The following is a 20,136-nucleotide window of genomic DNA, read 5'->3' as shown; positions in this document are numbered from 1 at the left end:
GGCACCAACAATCATCCATGCGATTATCTAGTCAGCCAATTGTGTGGCAGGAGCTTAATTTAATGTTCATATCAACCATCAGAATGGTGAAAAAAATTTGATCTTGGACCGTGGCATGATTGTTGATGCAGAGTCCAGAACAGCCAGCAGCCTGATGGCACCTATTTACATAAATTGTATGGACAAACTGAGCTGAAATCTGCTTATAAAAATCTTCATTTCGGTTCTGCTGAGGAAGGAAAATCATACACATCTGAGATGGCTCAAAGGGATAGTTTACCAAAAAATGAAAATTCTCTCATTATTTACTCACCCTCATGATATCCCAGGTGTGTATGTCTTTCTTCACCAGAACACATTTGAAGAAAAAGAAAAAAATATCTTAGCTCAGTAGGTCTTTAAAATGCAAGTGAATGGCGATTTCTCTTTTGAAGCTCCAAAAATCACAGACAGTCAGCATAAACATCATCGATATGACTCCAGTGGTTAGAAAAAAAGAAATAAAATAAAATAAAATTTAAAGTTATACTATGTAGCTTTTGTCCCTTTAGTGGTTAAAAAATAAAACTGCATGCGTTTTGCGGAAGAACATTGTTTTGGTAATGACGCAAGTTGTGCTTCGGCTCTACTCTGTGTGGATGAATGTGGTTCGAGGCACCGGTGTACACATGGATTCAGGACATCTTATCAGAGCCAATGGACAAATAAATAATGAAAGAAAGGAAAAGATGGATATCCGAAAACATGTCATCTGAGCAGGTAAGTGCCATATCTTATGCTGTTGTTTTGACTTATTGGAAAGACTGATGTTTTGAAATAAATGACGTTAAAAAAGTTAGGCAATGTTCGTTAACATTAGACATAATGATTGCTAGTCTGATAAGGTCAAACCTTGTAAATTTTTTATAACTGCAGGATATTCTGGCCAAATAGACCACGGTAGTAACTAATTTATAGATTGTTATTGTTACCAACCAGTGGTCAACATCATTTCAAGACTCACATGTCCTTGGCAAGCCTTGGATTAAAGGATTTATTTATATAAATTATTGTCGTTATAAAGAAAAATACACGTGTGCTAGCAAGTGAAAGGTTCTGCACTAATGTCAGTATAATTATTGTACTTCACTACACACACACACACACACACACACACACACACGCACGCACACACACACACACACACAGACATGTGTGTGATTACATAACTATACATAAACCATATCAATAAAATATCTTACCTGTTGAGTAAGAAAAAGCCATCTGTGGGTCGCTTTTAAATCCTTTTAGATCTCGGAGTTTTCGCCACCTCTGAAAAGCCAAGCCGATGTTGATTCGGGTTTTATTACAGACTCTGTCGCTGTTCTGGGTTTATTTGTTTTTGCAACCGCAGATCAGGCGGATGTCCAGGAGACCCAGAAGACCAGAGCAGATCAGGTAGATGGCCAGGAGACCAATGAGACCAGAACAGATCAGGCGGATGGCCAGGAGACCCAGAAGACCAGAGCAGATCAGGCGGTTGGCCAGGTGACCCAGGAGGCCAGAGCAGATCAGGCGGATGGCCAGGAGACCCAGGAGACCACCTCAGGGTAGGGACTGGATCAAGAGGCCAGGAGGCGGCCACAGACTAGAGAGTGGAGCTGTGGAAGACTCTGAGGGCGGAGCCATGGAAGGCGGAACCATAGGAGGCTCAAGGGGCGAAGCCGTGGGAGGTGGAACCGTGGCAGGCTTAAGGGGAGAAGCTGTAGAAGGCGGAGCCGTGGGAGGCTCGAGGGGCAAAGCCGTGGGAGGCGGAACCGTGGCAGGCTCAAGGGGTGAAGCCGTGGGAGGCGGAGCCATGGCAGGCTCGAGACAAAGAGTCCTGGATGACTGGGAAACGACCTCCATGACATGGAGCAGACTCAGACTTGACTGTGACATGGCGTGGAGCGGACTCAGACTTGGCTGTGACATGGCGTGGAGCGGACTCAGACTTGGCTGTGACATGGCGTGGAGCGGACTCAGACTTGGCTGTGACATGGCGTGGAGCGGACTCAGACTTGGCTGTGACATGGCGTGGAGCGGACTCAGACTTGGCTGTGACATGGCGTGGAGCGGACTCAGACTTGGCTGTGACATGGCGTGGAGCGGACTCAGACTTGGCTGTGACATGGCGTGGAGCGGACTCAGACTTGGCTGTGACATGGCGTGGAGCGGACTCAGACTTGGCTGTGACATGGCGTGGAGCGGACTCAGACTTGGCTGTGACATGGCGTGGAGCGGACTCAGGCGTGGAAGGCTCGGAAGCCGAGATCGGGATTGAGAGAGGAGGATCCTCTGAAGCGAGAGTTTCTAATATTAGCTTCATGTATTCCTCCCACGTGTAATCTCCGGTCTCCGGCAATTCCCTCCACTGGTGAGCTGTGAGTCCGATCCGGTATATGAATTTCAGTGTGTAATCATCAAAACCTGTGTGGTGGGCTACGGTGCTGAAGAAGTGGGAGTATTCCCTTATCGATAAGTCTGCCTGGCTCAGTTGCACGAAGTCTGCGGCTAGATCCATTTTGTGGTGAGTTGTTCTGTAATGTTTGGAAGGAAGTCACGAGAGCTGGATCTAGATGCGGCAAGAAGTTTAATAAAGAATATAAGCAAAGTATAAAATAACTCGGTAAACACAGGAACAAGGCAGAACTTGGAACTAGAAACATAAAACAAATGAAACATCCACGATGGAAACTGGTACATATGAACAGGGGAGAAACACAACAACTCACAAAGAGTAGAAATTTGGGTAGAAATCAGGGCATTATATACACAGGGGTAAATGAGGAAATGAAACACAGGTGAGAACAATATGGAACAGCTGGCAGTGATGAGGGCTGTGAATTATGGGAAGTGTAGTCCAGGGGAAACAGATGACAGGGGCAAAACACAAGTCAAAACAACAGTGAATCATGACAGTAATGATATTACAGATTAAGATGGCTAAAGAAGACAAAAAGAGAGGCAAAGAGTGCTGATGTAAAGTACCCACAAAGTAAATGAAATGATTTACATAAAAAATATATATTCCTCTCACCCCCCTTTTCCCACCATTCTCTTCCCTTATTCTGTTTCTTCCTAAATGTTCAGGTCAAACTCAGAGAAAAACCGTATTTAATTTAAATTAAATTCAGTTAAATTAAGTTGCAGTAGTAATGACAGATGAACAGCTACAGATGAACAGGTCTACATTTTATTTTATATGCTTTTTAGTTAAAGCAAGTGTTACATGACAAGGCAGACTAATTGGAAAATTCCATAATGGGAAGGAATAGCTATCCAATAGCCTTACTGGGCATTGTTCTATTCAATACTCTGAAATCCATGCTGATAAGACAAAGAAAGGCCATTCACCAACATATGGTGTTGTAACAGATCTCTAAGTTCAGGAAATGGAGGAGTCAGGAGACAACGAAGCAGGTTCAAGGTCAGTCCTTTTATTCTCTCTCTTACACACACAATCGAAGGTAACCATCGATAACAAAGAAAAAAACGTTCTAAATAAATGAAAGCACTCTAGCAAATCAACCACTCTCTCGGTTCAGGGCTGTCATGCTTTCTGGTCACTCTCTCACTCCTTCTCTGATGCTCTGGCGTGCCTTTTCAAGTCTCCCTCCGCCATCACTATAATGAGAGACAGGTGTTAGAGATAATTATGAATGAGGTGACGAGCCTTACCACTCTCTCTCTCCCGCAGACCGACACATGACCATGCCCCCCATGCCACATGCCCCCACCGCTGACTCAGGCTGGGGCAACATCCGGCCTGCCTACTCCCCCCCATTTCTGGAGAGAAAGTCAGCCACAACCATCTGCGCCCCCGGTCTGTGGACCACTTTGAATTTAAAGGGATGGAGAGCCAGGTACCAACGGGTGAGCCACGTGTTAGTATCCTTCATGCAGTGGAGCCAATGCAGAGGAGCATGATCGGAACAGAGGGTGAAGGATCGCCCCAGCAGGTAGTAGCGGAGGGTCAGAACAGCTCACTTAATCGCTAGACACTCCTTCTCGATGGTATTATATTTTGTCTCCCTGAAGTAGAGCTTGCGACTAATAAATAGCACTGGCTGTTCCTCCCCTCCCACCTCCTGCGAGAGCCACCACGCCCAGCCCCGTCAGATGCATCGGTCTGCAAAATAAAGGGGAGAGAGAAATCAGGTGCATGTAGAAGCGGCCCCCCACACAGTGCGGACTTTACCTTAAGGAAGGCCTGTTGGCATGACTCTGTCCACTGGACTGGATCGGGAGCCCCCTTTTTAGTAAGGTCAGTCAGCAGGCTGGTGACATCAGAATAACTAGGCACAAACCTTTGGTAGTATCCAGCCAGCCCCAAAAACTGCCTTACCCCCTTTTTGGTCTTGGGCACTGGGCAGGCTGCGATCACTGTTGTTTTGTCAACCTGTGGATGCACCTGCCCGTGACCCAAGTGGAACCCCAGATACCTAACTTCCACCCACCCAATTGCGCACTTCTTCGGGTTGGCCGTGAGTCCCGCCTGTCTCAGCGCTCTCAGGACCGCCCTCAGATGTTGCATATGTCGCTGCCAATCATTACTGTAAATGATGATGTCATCTAGATATGTGGCGGCATATGCCGTGTGCGGTCTTAGGACCTTGTCCATAAGGCGCTGAAATGTGGCTGGGGCTCCGAACAAACCGAACGGAAGAGTCACAAATTGGTGTAATCCGAACGGTGTGGAAAAATCCGTCTTTTCTCGGGACATTGGCGTTAAAGGGATCTGCCAATAACCTTTCGTTAAGTCCAGCATAGAGTAAAATTGAGCCGTGCCCAACCGATTGAGTAACTCGTCAATTCAGGGTGAATGAACTTGATTTGGGAAATACCTCTGGCCCAAGCTACGCCCCCTCCGGAACTACCATCGCCAAGGCTACAGGTACCGCTTCCCTCCATAGTTTGAGGAGGTTGAGGTGGTAGGTTTGACGTGCCCCTCTCCTATCTGTTCGCCTAACCTCACAATCGAGATCTCCAACTCGTTGTGTGACCTCAAAGGGTCATTGCCACTTGGCGAGTAATTTGGAGCTCGAGGTGGGCAGCAATACAAGCACTTTATCTCCCTGTGTGAATTCCCGTAGTTGAGTGCCCCTGTCACTCAACTACAGTCGGCGTTGACGTTCTTGCGCTTGGAGCAAATTCTCCTGTGTTACCTGCCCCAAAGTGTGGAGTTTTGCTCTAAGGTCAAGAACGTATTGAATTACATTTTTACTATTCAAAGGTCCTTCCTCCCAAGCATCCCGTATGACGTCAAGCACGCCAGGCTGGCGCCCATACAGTAGCTCAAATGGGGAAAACCCGGTGGAGGCTTGCGGGACCTCTCATACTGCAAACAGCAGGGGTTCAAGCCACTTATCCCAGTTTTTAGTATCTTCGCGTACGAACTTACGAATCGTGTTTTTTAAGGTCTTATTAAATCATATGACCAACCCGTCGGTTTGCGGGTGATAAACGCTGGTGCGAATCGACTTAATGCCTAATAATTTGTATAGTTTGCGTAGTGTACGTGACGTGAATGTTGTGCCTTTTTCCTTTGGAATCCCCACTCGGGAGATAATTTTTAAGAGTGCCTCTGCAACACTACATGCTGAGATGTTGCGCAGGGGCACTGCTTCCGGATATGGCGTTGCATAGTCCACCAGAACTAATACAAAGTGATGTCCGCATGCAGTCTGTTCTAATGGCCCAATGAGATCCATGCCAATTCTCTCAAAGGGGATCTCGATCAACAGCAATGGGCGCAATGGCGCTTTTGTGGTGGCCGGTGGATTTGCCAACTGACATTCACGGCACGCTGCACACCACTTGCGAACGTCCCCGTGAATGCCCGGCAAAAAGAAACGGGCCATTATGCGGTTCAAAGTCTTTTTGTGAACTAAGTGGCCAGCCATTGGATTATAGTGAGCCGCCTGTAAGAGTGTTTCCCAACGGCTCTTTGGTACTAACAGCTGAGTTGTATTCTCTTTGGTTGGAGTGTCCTGTGTCACTCAATACAACTGCTCTTTAATAATAGAAAAGTACGGGTATGTAAGCGCAACACCGGGCTGGAGCTGTTGACCATCAATTACTTTCACTTGGTCAAAGGCTTGCTTGAGGGACTCGTCACGTGATTGCTCCAGAGGGAAATCCCCCTCAGGGAGGCTCCTGAGAATGGGAATTCCCTCATCTGTGTCATCCTGACGCGGAGCCAATGTTGACGTCCCTGGCACCACCTCACCAGCCATAGATCTGCACGTCACACACCATGCCACTACTTTGCAGGACCCATCCACACATATTACCCTCAATAGATTTTTAAAACCGGACCAATTTGTTCCCAGAATTAGTGGATGGGTGAGGCGGGGATTAACCGCGGCCTCGACTCTATGCCTTTTTCCCCTGAATCATATCTCAATGGTAACCACCGGATACCTGTGAATGTCACCATGCACACATCTCACCCTCACCAGTTTATTTTTATCCAATGCCCCACCTTGCACCAAGTGTTGGTGGATCGAGGTTTGAGAACAACCTGTATCCACCAAAGCTTGATGTGCATCCCCTTTTACTCTTACCAGTATCTGATATGCCCCTGCCCGATCAGGGGTAGTCTGTGGAGCGTCGGGGATCCAGACCAGTGTCCCCACCTCCATTACTGGACACCGTTCCTGGCTGTGTCCTGTTTACCCACAGCTCCAGCAGACTGGCCCAGGTCTTCCTTCCGCCTCCTGGGAATGCCGCCATGTAGTCCTCTACTAGCTGGACGGCGGGCGGTGGCACTGGACCCACTCAGACATGCCTCGACCACTTCCACGATGCCGTGGGTTCCCCCCACCAGCAGCCATTTCTGGCAGGCGTCACGGAGCTGCTGCGTAAAAGCGAACGGGCGGCCTTACTTCCCGAAGCTCAACGAGCGGAAGAGCTGCCCACTCTGCTATGGGGTCTGACTGACCCGTTGCTGGATGGCCTTCTTCAGGTGATTGTAATCCACAAGGCTGGTGGCGTCGAGTTGTTGTGCCGCCAGCTGCGCCTCCCCGGAGAGCAGGGGCAACAGGCGGGCAGTTTTCTCAAAGAGATGGAGGAAGGCCTCCGGATCGACGTTTGGCCCCATTTTCGTAAGGGCCACTGGTGGGACAGGCTCCGAGGAGGCCACAGCGCCAGCCCCCTCCCTGGCAATCAGGCTTCGGAGCACCTGCCGGTCTTCCGCTTGTGCCTGAGGACTTGGAAACGTTGTTCCTGCTCCCGCCGGGTTACAACAGTATCCGAGACGTTACCCTTCTGTCACTCACTCGACGTTGTGTCAATGTAGTGACACTAGGGGTACCTATAAAAAAATGCCACAACAGTTGGACAGTGTTTTACGTGAACTGCCAATGCAGGTGCAAGCAAGCTGCTGCGTATGTAATAGCAGGTGCATCAGTCCGTACGTAACCTCCCCCAATGCCCCACAAGACGTCATGTAGTTCCCACATCCCGGGGGGGGGGGGGGTGAGCGACATAACTAGCGTGGGAGCAGGCCGTGCCAGCCACAGCCTTTTCTCTCTATGTCTTATCTCCACAGAGTATTAGATTCGGCTGGGGCCATCTAACGCTATTACACGCACTGGGGAAGGTGTTCTTTTCCTTTCCTATTCTTTCAGGGGGAAAAGAACCCACGGAGACCACATCCTGCCCGGAGGAGAGGTAACAAGTGCAATACGTCACGTAGGCTCACTAGCTGCACATGGAAGAGGTGCGGTGGTAGGTCCTGCCTGGAAGGGGAGGAGCTCTACAAACACAGCGACCGGGAGCAGAGAGGGCTCTGCCCAAGGGAGATGCAGGTCTGCTGACAGGGAGACCATACTGTGGAAAATACATCACAGGTGGTTACCAGTGTAACCGGCACCTGTGGAAAACCTATCCCAGTACAGGGCATATTAGTACCCGTAGTGGGTCCGGATGCGAATTCCTCAGCTGAATTCGCGAGCCACAGGGCTAGGGAAGAAGGACATCCAGGGCTCACGGTTCATGAACTCGCATGGGAGAAGAAGCACACGTCTTCACCTCACGGAGGGGAAAGGTGCTATACGCAAGCAATACACCCGGTCAGCTGTTCCGTATTACCAAACTTACCTGTTCCTACCTGACAAAACACGGGATGAAACTGGCTCAACCTGGAGATTGTAATATCTCGCAAAAGTATTGGGTGTTGCCCAGCCTGATGCTCTGCAGATGTCTGCTAGAGAGGTGCCATTGGCCAGTGCCCACGAGGATGCCAGACTCCTTGTAGAGTGTGCTCGTATTCCCAAAGGGGCGGGCACGGCCTGGGCCTGGTATGCCAGAGCAATGGCATCCACGATCCAGTGGGCAAGCCTCTGTTTGGAGACAGCGTTCCCTTTCCGCTGTCTGCCGAAGCAGACAAAGAGCTGCTCAGAGCATCTAGAGCTCTGCGTTCGATCCAAATAGATGTGCAAAGCACGCAACGGACACAGCAATGATAAGGCTGGGACTGCCTCCTCCTGGGGCAGCTTCGCTTGCAGGTTCACCACCTGACCCCTAAGGGGTCGTGGGAACCTTGGGCACATAGCCCGGTCGGGGTCTCAAGACCACGTGAGAACACTCCAGACCAAACTCCAGGCAGGTGTCACTGCCAGAGGACGCCTGCAGTCCCGAACCCTCTTGATGGATTTTGTGAGTGCAGTCAGGAGGGCCGTCTTTAAAGAGAGGGCTTTCAGCTCGACTGAATCTAGTGGCTCAAGCAGGGCTCTCCAAAGGCCCAAAAGGATCACGGAGAGATTCTGAGGGAAAGAGGCATAGCCTAGGAGGATTCACCCTCCTGGTGTCTTTCGTGAACCTGATAATCAGGTCGTGCTTCCCCAAGGACTTACCGTGCGCCATGTCGTGGACAGCCACCCCTCCAGCCTCTCCTGCAGGGAGGGAAGCACTGACCGACTGTGCATGTCTGGGGGCCTTCACCTCGGGAAGAACACCAATTTGCGAACAAACGCCACTTCAGGGGAAATAGCTGCCTCATAGATGGAGCCTTGGCCTAAGTGACCGTGTCTACCACTGCCAGTGGTAAGCCACTAAAAGTCTTCCGCGTCCTGTCCAGGGCTTGCCAGACATGGAGATTCCAGAGGTCTGGGCGCGGGTGCCAGATGGTGCCCCATCCCTGAGAGAGGAGGTCCTGCCTCAGGGGAATCTGCCAGGGAGGGGCTGTCGCGAGGAGCGTGAGATCCGAGAACCAAGTCTGAGTGGGCCAATACAGCGCCACGAGGGTGACCTGTTCCTCGTCCTCCCTGACCTGAAGTCTGTGCAAGCCAGCTCACTGGGGGGGGCACACATTTGCGCAGCCCCCGGGGCCAGCTGTGTGCCAGCGTGTCTGTGCCGAGGGGTGCCCCCATCAGAGAATACCAGAGCGGGCAGTGGGAGGATTTCCGGGAAGCAAAAAGGTCTACGTGTGCTTCGCTGATTCGACTCCAAAACAGCTGGCCCACCTGGGGGTGGAGTCTCGACTCTCCTCTGAGCATCATCCACCGTGACAGTGCGTCCGCTGTACGGTTCGGGCTGCCTGGGATGTGAGTGGTCTGCAGCGACCTCAGTCCCAGCGAGTTGTGGCATGCGACTCGGACCTAAGCCGCCTTGGCGGTTTATATACGCCCCCGTCGCCATGTTGTCTGGCCAGACCAACACGCGCTTGCCCTGGATCAACGGCAAAAGCCTCCGCCGGGCGAGCAGTACCGCCAACAACATGAGGCTGTTGATATGCCAACACAGTCGTGTCCTGTCCAGGAGACAGTGGTTGCGTGCCCATTGCACACGGTGCCCCATCCTAACTTGGAGGCATCTGTCGTAACCACGACGCACCTGGATGCTTGCTGTAAGGGAACCCCTGCCCATGACAATGCAAGGTCTATCCAAGGGCTGAAGAAGTGGCGGCAGATCGGCGTGATGACCACGCGATGTGTGCCGCGGCGCCATGCCCATCTCGTGACTCGAGTCTGAAGCCAGTGCTGGAGCGGTCTCATATGCATCAACCTGAGCGGCGTGGCTGTCACTGAGGACGTCATATGCACCTGGAGCCTCTGAAACTGTTTCAGTGAATGATTTCAGGCAGTTCAGCACGGACTGCACGCACTCGCTCGTGGCAATCACACAAAGACGGAAAGGTATCTTTAAAAAGACGTTCACATCAACGTTTTGCTCTGATAGAGGAAAATATACTCTTTGCAGAAATATATACTGTCGAAACACCCAGGGGTGTAGTCTGCACTGCACTCTGCAGAAAGAGAGAAAGCCACTGAAATGCGCCATATATCCAACAGCATTCTATCTGAGGTGAATGGACCAGCAGTGGAATTCAGCTCGCTGACACACAACCACTCGGCTCCGAACAAAAAATCTGAATGAGTAGTTGCGAGCCAGCTCCTTTTATACCCATATGTCCGGGGGAGTGGCATGCAAATTCCACTCGCCAATTCTCATTGGCCTTTTTTCAAAGATTGGAGGTGTTTGGGGCTCCCAGGAGTGACACCTAGTGTCACTACATCGACACAACTTCGAGTGAGTGACAGAAGGGGAACACTGGAATATATCTTATGTAAGTGGACTTTGTGGTCTACTTAAGATGCATGTGTGTCACTCAGACCACTGACCCAATTTTATCTTCTAACTTCCTTTAACGTATCAGATTTACAGCTTCATACAGATTCTTCACCTTTTTTTCCCATCACAACAATTATAGTGGTGCAATGTAAAAGTATTTTTTGTGTCAGAAGAACATCTAGGTTATAATACCTAACCCCGTTTCCTTGAAAGGAGGGAATGAGACATTAGTTCAGAGCTGATGCTAGAGGCCGCTCCCTAGAGCCCTGATCTCTCTGAATGGGAAGCAGTTAAAATGATAGAAAAAGTCTCACCTGTGGTGGAGCACTTTAATTGACAGATAGGAAGAGAATTCTTCCTATGTGTAATCTAGGAATAATTAACTACACTGTAAAAAAAAAAAAAAAAAAAAAAAATAAGAACTAGTAGCTGTGGTTGCCAGAATAATTATGTAAAAAAAATACATTAAAAATGTAAACAACTTTACAGAACAACCAGTAAATTTGACAGTTTAAAACTGTAAACTGTTTTTACTGTATATTTTAGGGTGCAGTACTTTCGTTTATATTATTAAATGATAAACTTAATATATTAATCTGAAACTGTAAAAATCTGCTTTTCACTTTATAATGTATTGTTAATCACCGTAGTAATTACAGAAGGGCACATGATGACATGAAGTTCATCAATAGTGGCCCTTCCAGAAGCAATGACCTTTAAACATGTAGAGACAGTGTCACTTAACACCATCAGGGTAACACATGTGAAATTTAAATAATGCAATAAACATTAACTAAACTACATCAAATATAACACAGAACACCCAAAAGTACATAACTGATACTAAAAATAAGAAGAAACATAACTATTCCCATAAAAAATAATGAAATGTAATGGGTCACGCAGGACTTTCTGGGAACGCCAAATTACTGTTTTTATTTTTTTTTGTTTGTTTTTTTTTACCGTAATTTTAACAATAATTTACCATTTTTTAGTACATGTACAAAAAAGTACATGTACTCACTTGTTAAACATAATATAAAAGTTAACCATTAATTATAGGGGAAAATCATACTTTTTAAATCATCAAAATCATCAAATTTTTTTTTATTTTACAACATTTTACAGTAAAACTACATGTATTGTTTTTTTAAATATATTACAAAAATGTTTAAGTATATATTACGGTAACTACTCTCAGCATCCTGGCACTGACAGAAACATGGATACATCCAGAGGATACAGCAACACCTGCTGCTTTCTCCAACAACAACTCCTTCTCTCACACTCCTAGACACACCGGAAGGGGTGGGGGGAACAGGTTTGCTCATTCATAACAACTGGAATTTTTCACCACACTCTTCTCTATGTAACAATACTACTTTTGAATTCCATGCTATTACTACAATGCAACCCACAAAAATACATGTTGTTGTCATCTATCGCCCTCCAGGTCAGCTGACAAACTTTCTTGAGGAGTTGGATGTCCTGCTGTCATCCTTCCTGGAGGATGGTAAGCCACTTGTGGTTCTTGGTGATTTCAACATACACCAAGACAAGCCCCAGGCCACTGAGCTGAATGCTCTTCTGGCCTCATTTGACTTGGAAAGACTAAGCACCACAGCAACTCACAAATCGGGCAAACAGCTGGACCTCATTTTTACACGTAACTGTACCAACTCAAATATTCTTGTTACTCATTTACATGTCTCTGATCACTACTTTGTTCAATTCAACATAACTCTCCCATCTACATTATAACAGACTCCACCTTTGGTTTCCTTTTGCCGTAATCTCCGTTCTCTTTCACCCTCTCGCCTTTCCACTGCTGTCTCTACCTCTCTTCCCACACAAAATGTATTTTCCACCCTTGATGTAAACACTGCCACAGACACACTAAGTTCTACTTTAACAACCTGTCTAGACATCATCTGTCCTCTCTCCTCAAGGCCAGCATGTACTTCACCACCCAGCTCCTGGCTCTCTGATATCCTTCGTGAACATTGGACTGACCTCTGGGCAGCTGAGAGGAAATGGCGGAAATCTAAAGATCCAGCAGATCTAGGTAATTATCAGTCTCTGCTTGCAACTTTTTCAGATAACGTTAAATCTGCAAAAACTTCCTACTACCAGAACAATATCAACAGCACCACAGACACTCGCAGCTTGTTTAGAACATTCAACACACTTCTCTGTCCTCCCCCTCCACCACCTGACATATCCCTTATAGCAGATTTCTTCGCCACATTTTTTACTAATAATGTTACAACCATCAGCAATACATTCTCAGCACCTCACCCTGTCAAACACCGGTCTCCTGTATGCAACTCCTCTGTCACTATGTTCTCTCCTCTGACTGACACTGAGGTCTCTAAACTCCTCCTCTCCAACCACCCCACCACCTGTTCCCTTGACCCCATTCCTTCTCATCTTCTCCAGGCCATCTCTCCGTCCATCTTACCTGCATTCACTCACATAATTAACACATCTCTACTTACAGGCACTTTTCCCACTACATTTAAGCAGGCTCGAGTAACCCCGCTGCTGAAGAAACCCACACTTAACCCCATACAATTGAACACTACAGACCAGCCTCTCTCATCCCATTCTTGGCAAAAACACTTGAAAGGACAGTTTCAATCAAATCTCCACCTATCTCTTACAGAACAAGCTGCTGGATGACAATCAGTCAGGCTTCAAAAGTGGACACACGAAACTGCCCTGCTGTCTGTCAATGAGTCGCAGAGACAGGCGAAAGCTGAATCCAGATCATCCGTCCTGATTCTACTGGACCTTTCTGCAGCCTTCGACACAGTCAACCATCAGATCTTACTCTCCACCCTGTCTTCGCTGGGCATCACAGGAACTGTGCGTGACTGGTTTAATTCCTATCTCTCAGGTAGGTCCTTCAAGGTAGCCTGGAGAGGTGAGGTGTCCAAGTCACATCAGCTACTTTCTGGGGTACCTCAGGGCTCAGTACTTGGGCCACTTCTCTTCTCTATATACACAACATCACTGGGACCCATCATTCAGGCACATGGTTTCTCTTACCACTGCTACGCTGATGACACGTAACTCTACTTGTCTTTCCAGCCCAACAACACCACAGTGACTGCTCGAATCTCTGCCTGCCTGGCAGACATCTCGGCCTGGATGAAGGAACACCAACTGCAACTTAACCCAGCCAAGACCGAACTCCTTGTCTTTCCAGCCAACCCTGCTGTTGAACACAACATCACCGTGCAGCTGGGTGCAACTACAGTAACGCCTTCCAAAATGGTCAGAAATCTAGAGGTAACCATAGATAACAAATTACATTTCACAGACCACATCTCAAAGACCGCAAGATCATGTAGATTTACACTCTACAATATCATGAAGATAAGACCCTTCCTCTCTGAACATGCCACACAACTTCTTGTTCAGTCACTTGTCATAACTAGACTGAACTACTGTAACACTTTCATTGCAGGCCTCCCTGCATGTGCAAGTAGACCCCTGCAAATGATCCAGAATGCAGCAGCACATCTGGTCTTTAATCAACCAAAGAAAGAACATGTTACACCACTCCTTGTCTCTCTTTATGGCTGCCGGTTGATGCACATGTCAAGTTCAAGGCTTTGATGCTGGCTTACAAAACAGTCACTGGGTCTGCTCCAGCATACCTAAAATCATTTCTGCAGAGCTATGCCCCCACTAGAAGCCTGCGGTCGGCTAAGGAACGTCGCCTTGTTGTACCAACACAAAGAGGTACCAAAACACTTTCCTGGACTTTCGGCTTCATCATACCACGTTGGTGGAATGACCTTCCCAGCTCCATCCGTGAAGCTGATTCACTTTCTGTCTTCAAAAAACAACTAAAAACACATCTTTTCCATGAGCACTTAACCAGTCACCAAAAAATTTCCTTGTTGCAATTTAATCTGTTTTGAATGCTATTCTGATGCTAGTGAATCTTTGTAATATGGCACTTTTCATACCACTGTCTCCTTAAGATGATTCGCTTATGTGTTCCTCTTTTGTAAGTCGCTTTGGATAAAAGCGTCTGCCAAATGAATAAATGTAAATGTAAATGTAAATGTAAATAACAACAATAACTGTTTTGCCAAGAAGAGAAACAGCTAAGGTGATAGGGAAAGGCTCGCCTTTGGAGGGAGAGCTTTTACATATCACCGACAGGAGGAAAATTTCTTCCTGTGTACAATCCATGACTAAATCACTGGATTAAGAACCTGTTAACTGACTTTCCGGCCCCGGGAGGCAGTTAACATGTTCTTATGGACATTCTGTCCTGCAGACACTAGGGGGCTGCATGAGTGACATAGGAATGATCTCTTACACCATGTGGATAGAGTCAAACCCCACAGCCAACTCAAAGGAGATTTATATCTCTGCAGAACAAAAATGGGCTTTTCCCAATCAGTGGGTGTTTTCAAACCATTGCGATTCCCTACTTTCAATGGATAGTTAAGAAATTCCCATCCTGGTTTGGAAACACCCACTGATTACTACACTGAGATTCCTTACTTTCATTGGATAGTTTAGAAACGTCCGTTCTGGTTTGAAAATGCCCACAGATTTGAAAACACCCATTACTGTTCTGCAGAGACCTACACTTGACTCGAAGTTGGATCAACTGCTCACAAGAGGTGTTTACCAAGAGGGAAAATTATTTTGTGCAGGTGGGGAAGGGTTAACCTGCTTGTAAGGTTATCACCTGCCTTGAAGGGGTGTGAGTGACCCTTTAGCAATATATCCCACCATAGATTGCTTTCAGCACCATGGAGAGTCCACATGGGTTAGAGAGGCATGATAGTGCATTTCAGCACCAAGGATAGGTCCCCCCCCCCCCAAGACAGGGTGAGAGAACCGGGGTGTCTCATTGCCTGTAAAGCTTTCCATGTAAAAATCTACAGGGTTTTAATCCTGAGATGAATTCCAGACTGTAAATACACCAATTTTGGAAACCAAGGCAGGTTGAGCCATTTCGGCGCAATCCATAGCCTTGTATCCTTACCTCCTCTGATTTTGTACAACATTTTTGTTGAATCAGATAAGGAGGAAACTCATATTCTCACAGTAACTCCTCTGCAGTGACTTTTGTTACCAACTGATAAAGTTGTTTCACTTCAACACTGTCAAGGAAATTAACAATTGAAAAAAAGGCTCATTACTAATGGTCTTTCCTCGCATCTCTTTTCAGAACTCTGTGACAGTTGGCACAGCTGGCTGATAAGCACTCTTCTCTCTGTCCTTTTGTATGTGGGTACAGCTGCAGTCAGAGGACAGGTGAGACCAAGACAGTATTTAGTAATTATACACATTTACTCACATTAAACAGGGTCTGACATAATACATAATCAGCATTTTCAGTTCTCCTTCACAGTTTTTATTATTCTTTCATATGCAAGAGAAAAGACCTACAGTATGACTGCTCTATCCACAGTGCTGAAGGAGTCTGAAAGTCTTCCAATCAGTTCTGAGGCTAAAGTAAAACTACAGGAATGTATGTGTTGTGTCATAAACCATTAAACATGATCAGAAACAACTACTGTATTGGCTTGAAAAACATAGACACTTTTCTATAATTGGTAAATAAACAACTCACCTCAGCCCCAACTTAGAACAGATATAGCATTTCTTTAGATATATGGTATTTTTATTTATTTATTTATTTTTAAACAGCATTTCATGTAATATTTCATGATAGTTACAAACCAGGAGTGGATATATTCCAATGATAGGGCTTTTACTTTTGCAAATCTTCACTGTTTCTCTATCATATTATTATTCTTTGAATACTTAATAAAATTATCTGTACCACCTATACCAAAAATATATTGGGTCCAATCTGGGGTACAACAAGGCCAAAAGCCCCCTGGGGTAAAAGGCACTTTTTATTTTATTTTCTCTCAAAACACTGAATAGCAACCAAAGACTACCACAGCACTTTCCTAAACATCTGTTTGCCACTATACACTGCAAAATATTCCTGATCCATGAGATCTTTGTGTCTAGTGTTTAAAGCTTGATTTTGAGGCAATTTGATTTAATTTTCATTATATTTTTACATTTTTCAAATTTATGTAGCTAATGAAAACCCTTGAAATTATCACATTTATTTTGAGACAAAATACCTATTTGTCATTTTCAGTTTTATTCAAGGTCATTAAATCAAAAGTTTTTTAATAACTGTCCAATAAGTGAACGGATAGTATTTGGGTAAAAAGCTCCCCTGTTGCAGGTGCTAAAGGCCCCCATAAAACACATTGTTTTTTTTAAATGTAGCCAATAGATTTGTTCTGAAAAATGTTCAAAGTGGGCTCACATTGGCTGATCCAATAATAATGGAGATTAATTTGTTTATGGAACACTTGAGATGTTCTGAAGTAGTTTATTTGAGTAAGCATTATCTTAATTTGTTACTCCAAAAAAGCATCTTGCTGTCTCAAAATTATTTTGCGCTATAACAATTGCCCCTGTATCTACACAATATCACTTTAATACCCCTGGGGGCCTTTCACCCCAAGTGTGTGGACCTTTTATCCCAAGTGAGGGGTAAAATGCTCCCTCACAACCTTTTTTTAAAAACTGAATTTTAATCAAAACAATCTTCTGTTATTATTTATTTTCACACAAATTATGTTGCTCCATCAATATTCAATATATATATATATATATATATATATATATATATATATATATATATATATATAATTATTATTATTATTTATTTATTTTTTTTCGATCTTGATACATTTAGTGACCATAAAAAAGCAAATTTTCTTTAAGGTATGCCTTTAGCCCCATTGTACCCTTCAACTTTCTTAGAATTTTTTTTTTTTTTTTTTTTTCTGTTTGAAAATGTGTTTTAGTAACATCCCTCAACCACTACTAGATGGCGCCATGAGTCCTTAGAAAGAATACAATCTCTCTAGAGCAACTCTTCCTAAGATAAATACAGGTGCATCTCAATAAATTAGAATGTCGTGGAAAAGTTCATTTATTTCAGTAATTCAAATCAAATTGTGAAACTCATGTATTAAATAAATTCAATGCACACAGACTGAAGTAGTTTAAGTCTTTGGTTCTTTTAATTTTGACGATTTTGGCTCACATTTAACAAAAACCCACCAATTCACTATCTCAAAAAATTAGAATACATCATAAGACCAATTAAAAAAACATTTTTAGTGAATTGTTGGCCTTCTGGAAAGTATGTTCATTTACTGTATATGTACTCAATACTTGGTAGGGGCTCCTTTTGCTTTAATTACTGCCTCAATTCGGCGTGGCATGGAGGTGATCAGTTTGTGGCACTGCTGAGGTGGTATGGAAGCCCAGGTTTCTTTGACAGTGGCCTTCAGCTCATCTGCATTTTTTGGTCTCTTGTTTCTCATTTTCCTCTTGACAATACCCCATAGATTCTCTATGGGGTTCAGGTCTGGTGAGTTTGCTGGCCAGTCAAGCACACCAACACCATGGTCATTTAACCAACTTTTGGTGCTTTTGGCAGTGTGGGCAGGTGCCAAATCCTGCTGGAAAATGAAATCAGCATCTTTAAAAACTGGTCAGCAGAAGGAAGGATGAAGTGCTCCAAATTTTCTTGGTAAACGGGTGCAGTGACTTTGGTTTTCAAAAAACACAATGGACCAACACCAGCAGATGACATTGCACCCCAGATCATCACAGACTGTGGAAACTTAACACTGGACTTCAAGCAACTTGGGCTATGAGCTTCTCCACCCTTCCTCCAGACTCTAGGACCTTTGTTTCCAAATGAAATACAAAACTTGCTCTCATCTGAAAAGAGGACTTTGGAACACTGGGCAACAGTCCAGTTCTTCTTCTCCTTAGCCCAGGTAAGATGCCTCTGATGTTGTCTGTGGTTCAGGAGTGGCTTAACAAGAGGAATACGACAACTGTAGCCAAATTCCTTGACATGTCTGTGTGTGGTGGCTCTTGATGCCTTGACCCCAGCCTCAGTCCAGTTCACCCAAATTCTTGAATCGATTTTGCTTGACAATCATAAGGCTGCGGTTCTCTCAGTTGGTTGTGCATCTTTTTCTTCCACACTTTTTCCTTCCACTCAACTTTCTGTTAACATGCCTGGATATAGCACTCTGTGAACAGCCAGCTTCTTTGGCAATGAATGTTTGTGGCTTACCCTCCTTGTGAAGGGTGTCAATGATTGTCTTCTGGACAACTGTCAGATCAGCAGTCTTCCCCATGATTGTGTAGCCTAGTGAACCAAACTGAGAGACCATTCTGAAGGCTCAGGAAACCTTTGCAGGTGTTTTGAGTTGATTAGCTGATTGGCATGTCACCATATTCTAATTTTTTGAGATAGTGAATTGGTGGGTTTTTGTTAAATGTGAGCCAAAATCATCACAATTAAAAGAACCAAAGACTTAAACTACTTCAGTCTGTGAGCACTGAATTTATTTAATACACGAGTTTCACAATTTGATTTGAATTACTGAAATAAATGAACTTTTCCACGACATTCTAATTTATTGAGATGCACCTGTATAATAAATGCTTGAAATGCGTGAAAACACAGAAATCAGTGGAGAAAAGGGTTAATATCTTAAGGGTTAGAAATACAAATGCCTTGTATTTATATTTTAACAGGATTCTGATAATATTAATAATTTCTAGTCCAATCAAGAAATAACAAACGAGAACTCCATTAAGTATAATCTTCTCCATCTAGACACTAAACAGCTAAGGATGGAGTACACTTGGGTTTGCAAAACAAACCAACCCATCATTATTTTTGTTTACAACTCCCCAACCTCCAAACACCCCATCTTCAGCTGGAGTCAGACTCTTAAACCATGCTTCTGTGACATGAAAGCATATGACCAAAATAGAGGGATAGAGAGGATTGATTGAGGGATGGAAAAATTAAAGGAGAGAGCTGGAATAAGTGGAAAAGAAATAGAAGAAAATGACAGGGTAAAAAAAGGCATAGACGAAGTGGGCTGAGAGAGGGAGTGAGAGAGTGAAGGTACAGAGAGAGGGTTTTTTGATCTGTGGTGTCACGCAGCAGGAGGCTGAGATGCTCCTGCTTAACTTAAGAGACTTAACTGGGCTTGGTGGCCACTCCTGCAGTGTGTTTGTGGTGTGGTTAAGAAAAACTTTTTTACTTTCAGTTTAGTCATTCTTTTTGGGCCTTTTAAATGCACTAAAAGTCTTGTAATAAGATCGCAGGTCTGACATAAAACAGATAAAGGAAAAAAGTGCTGAGAGAGAAGTACTCGAACAACTTAAAGGAATAGTTCACCCCAAAATGAGTTTCTTTCTTCATCAAAACAGAATTAAGGTTTTTAGGATTTCATTTCAGGCCTCCTCCTTTAAACAATGTAAGTGAATGTACTCCATTTTTTTGATGGTCCAAAATGCATATTTAGGGTGCATCAAAATAATCCACACGACTCCAGTCGACAAATAAAGTTCTTCTGAACCCAAACAATTTATAATTTTTAGAAACAAAACAATACTTATATACTTTTTAACTACAAATGTTTACTTCCG

The 20,136-nt window shown here is 45.0% G+C and overlaps 1 long non-coding RNA gene across 1 annotated transcript; it reads left to right on the top strand.

Moving 5' to 3' along the window:
* The first annotated feature begins 12,553 nt into the window (after nt 1-12,553).
* Nucleotides 12,554-13,882, top strand: LOC127440138 (uncharacterized). The gene is made up of 3 exons (XR_007897080.1): nt 12,554-12,661; nt 13,262-13,495; nt 13,690-13,882. It is a non-coding gene; the product is annotated as an uncharacterized LOC127440138 (long non-coding RNA).
* The last annotated feature ends 6,254 nt before the right edge of the window (nt 13,883-20,136 follow it).

This window comes from Myxocyprinus asiaticus, chromosome 4, assembly GCF_019703515.2.
Source record: "Myxocyprinus asiaticus isolate MX2 ecotype Aquarium Trade chromosome 4, UBuf_Myxa_2, whole genome shotgun sequence".
In the NCBI taxonomy this organism is placed as follows: Eukaryota; Metazoa; Chordata; class Actinopteri; order Cypriniformes; family Catostomidae; genus Myxocyprinus; species Myxocyprinus asiaticus.
Note: the sequence above shows the minus strand (reverse complement) of the source record. Positions and strands in the feature narration are given on the sequence as shown.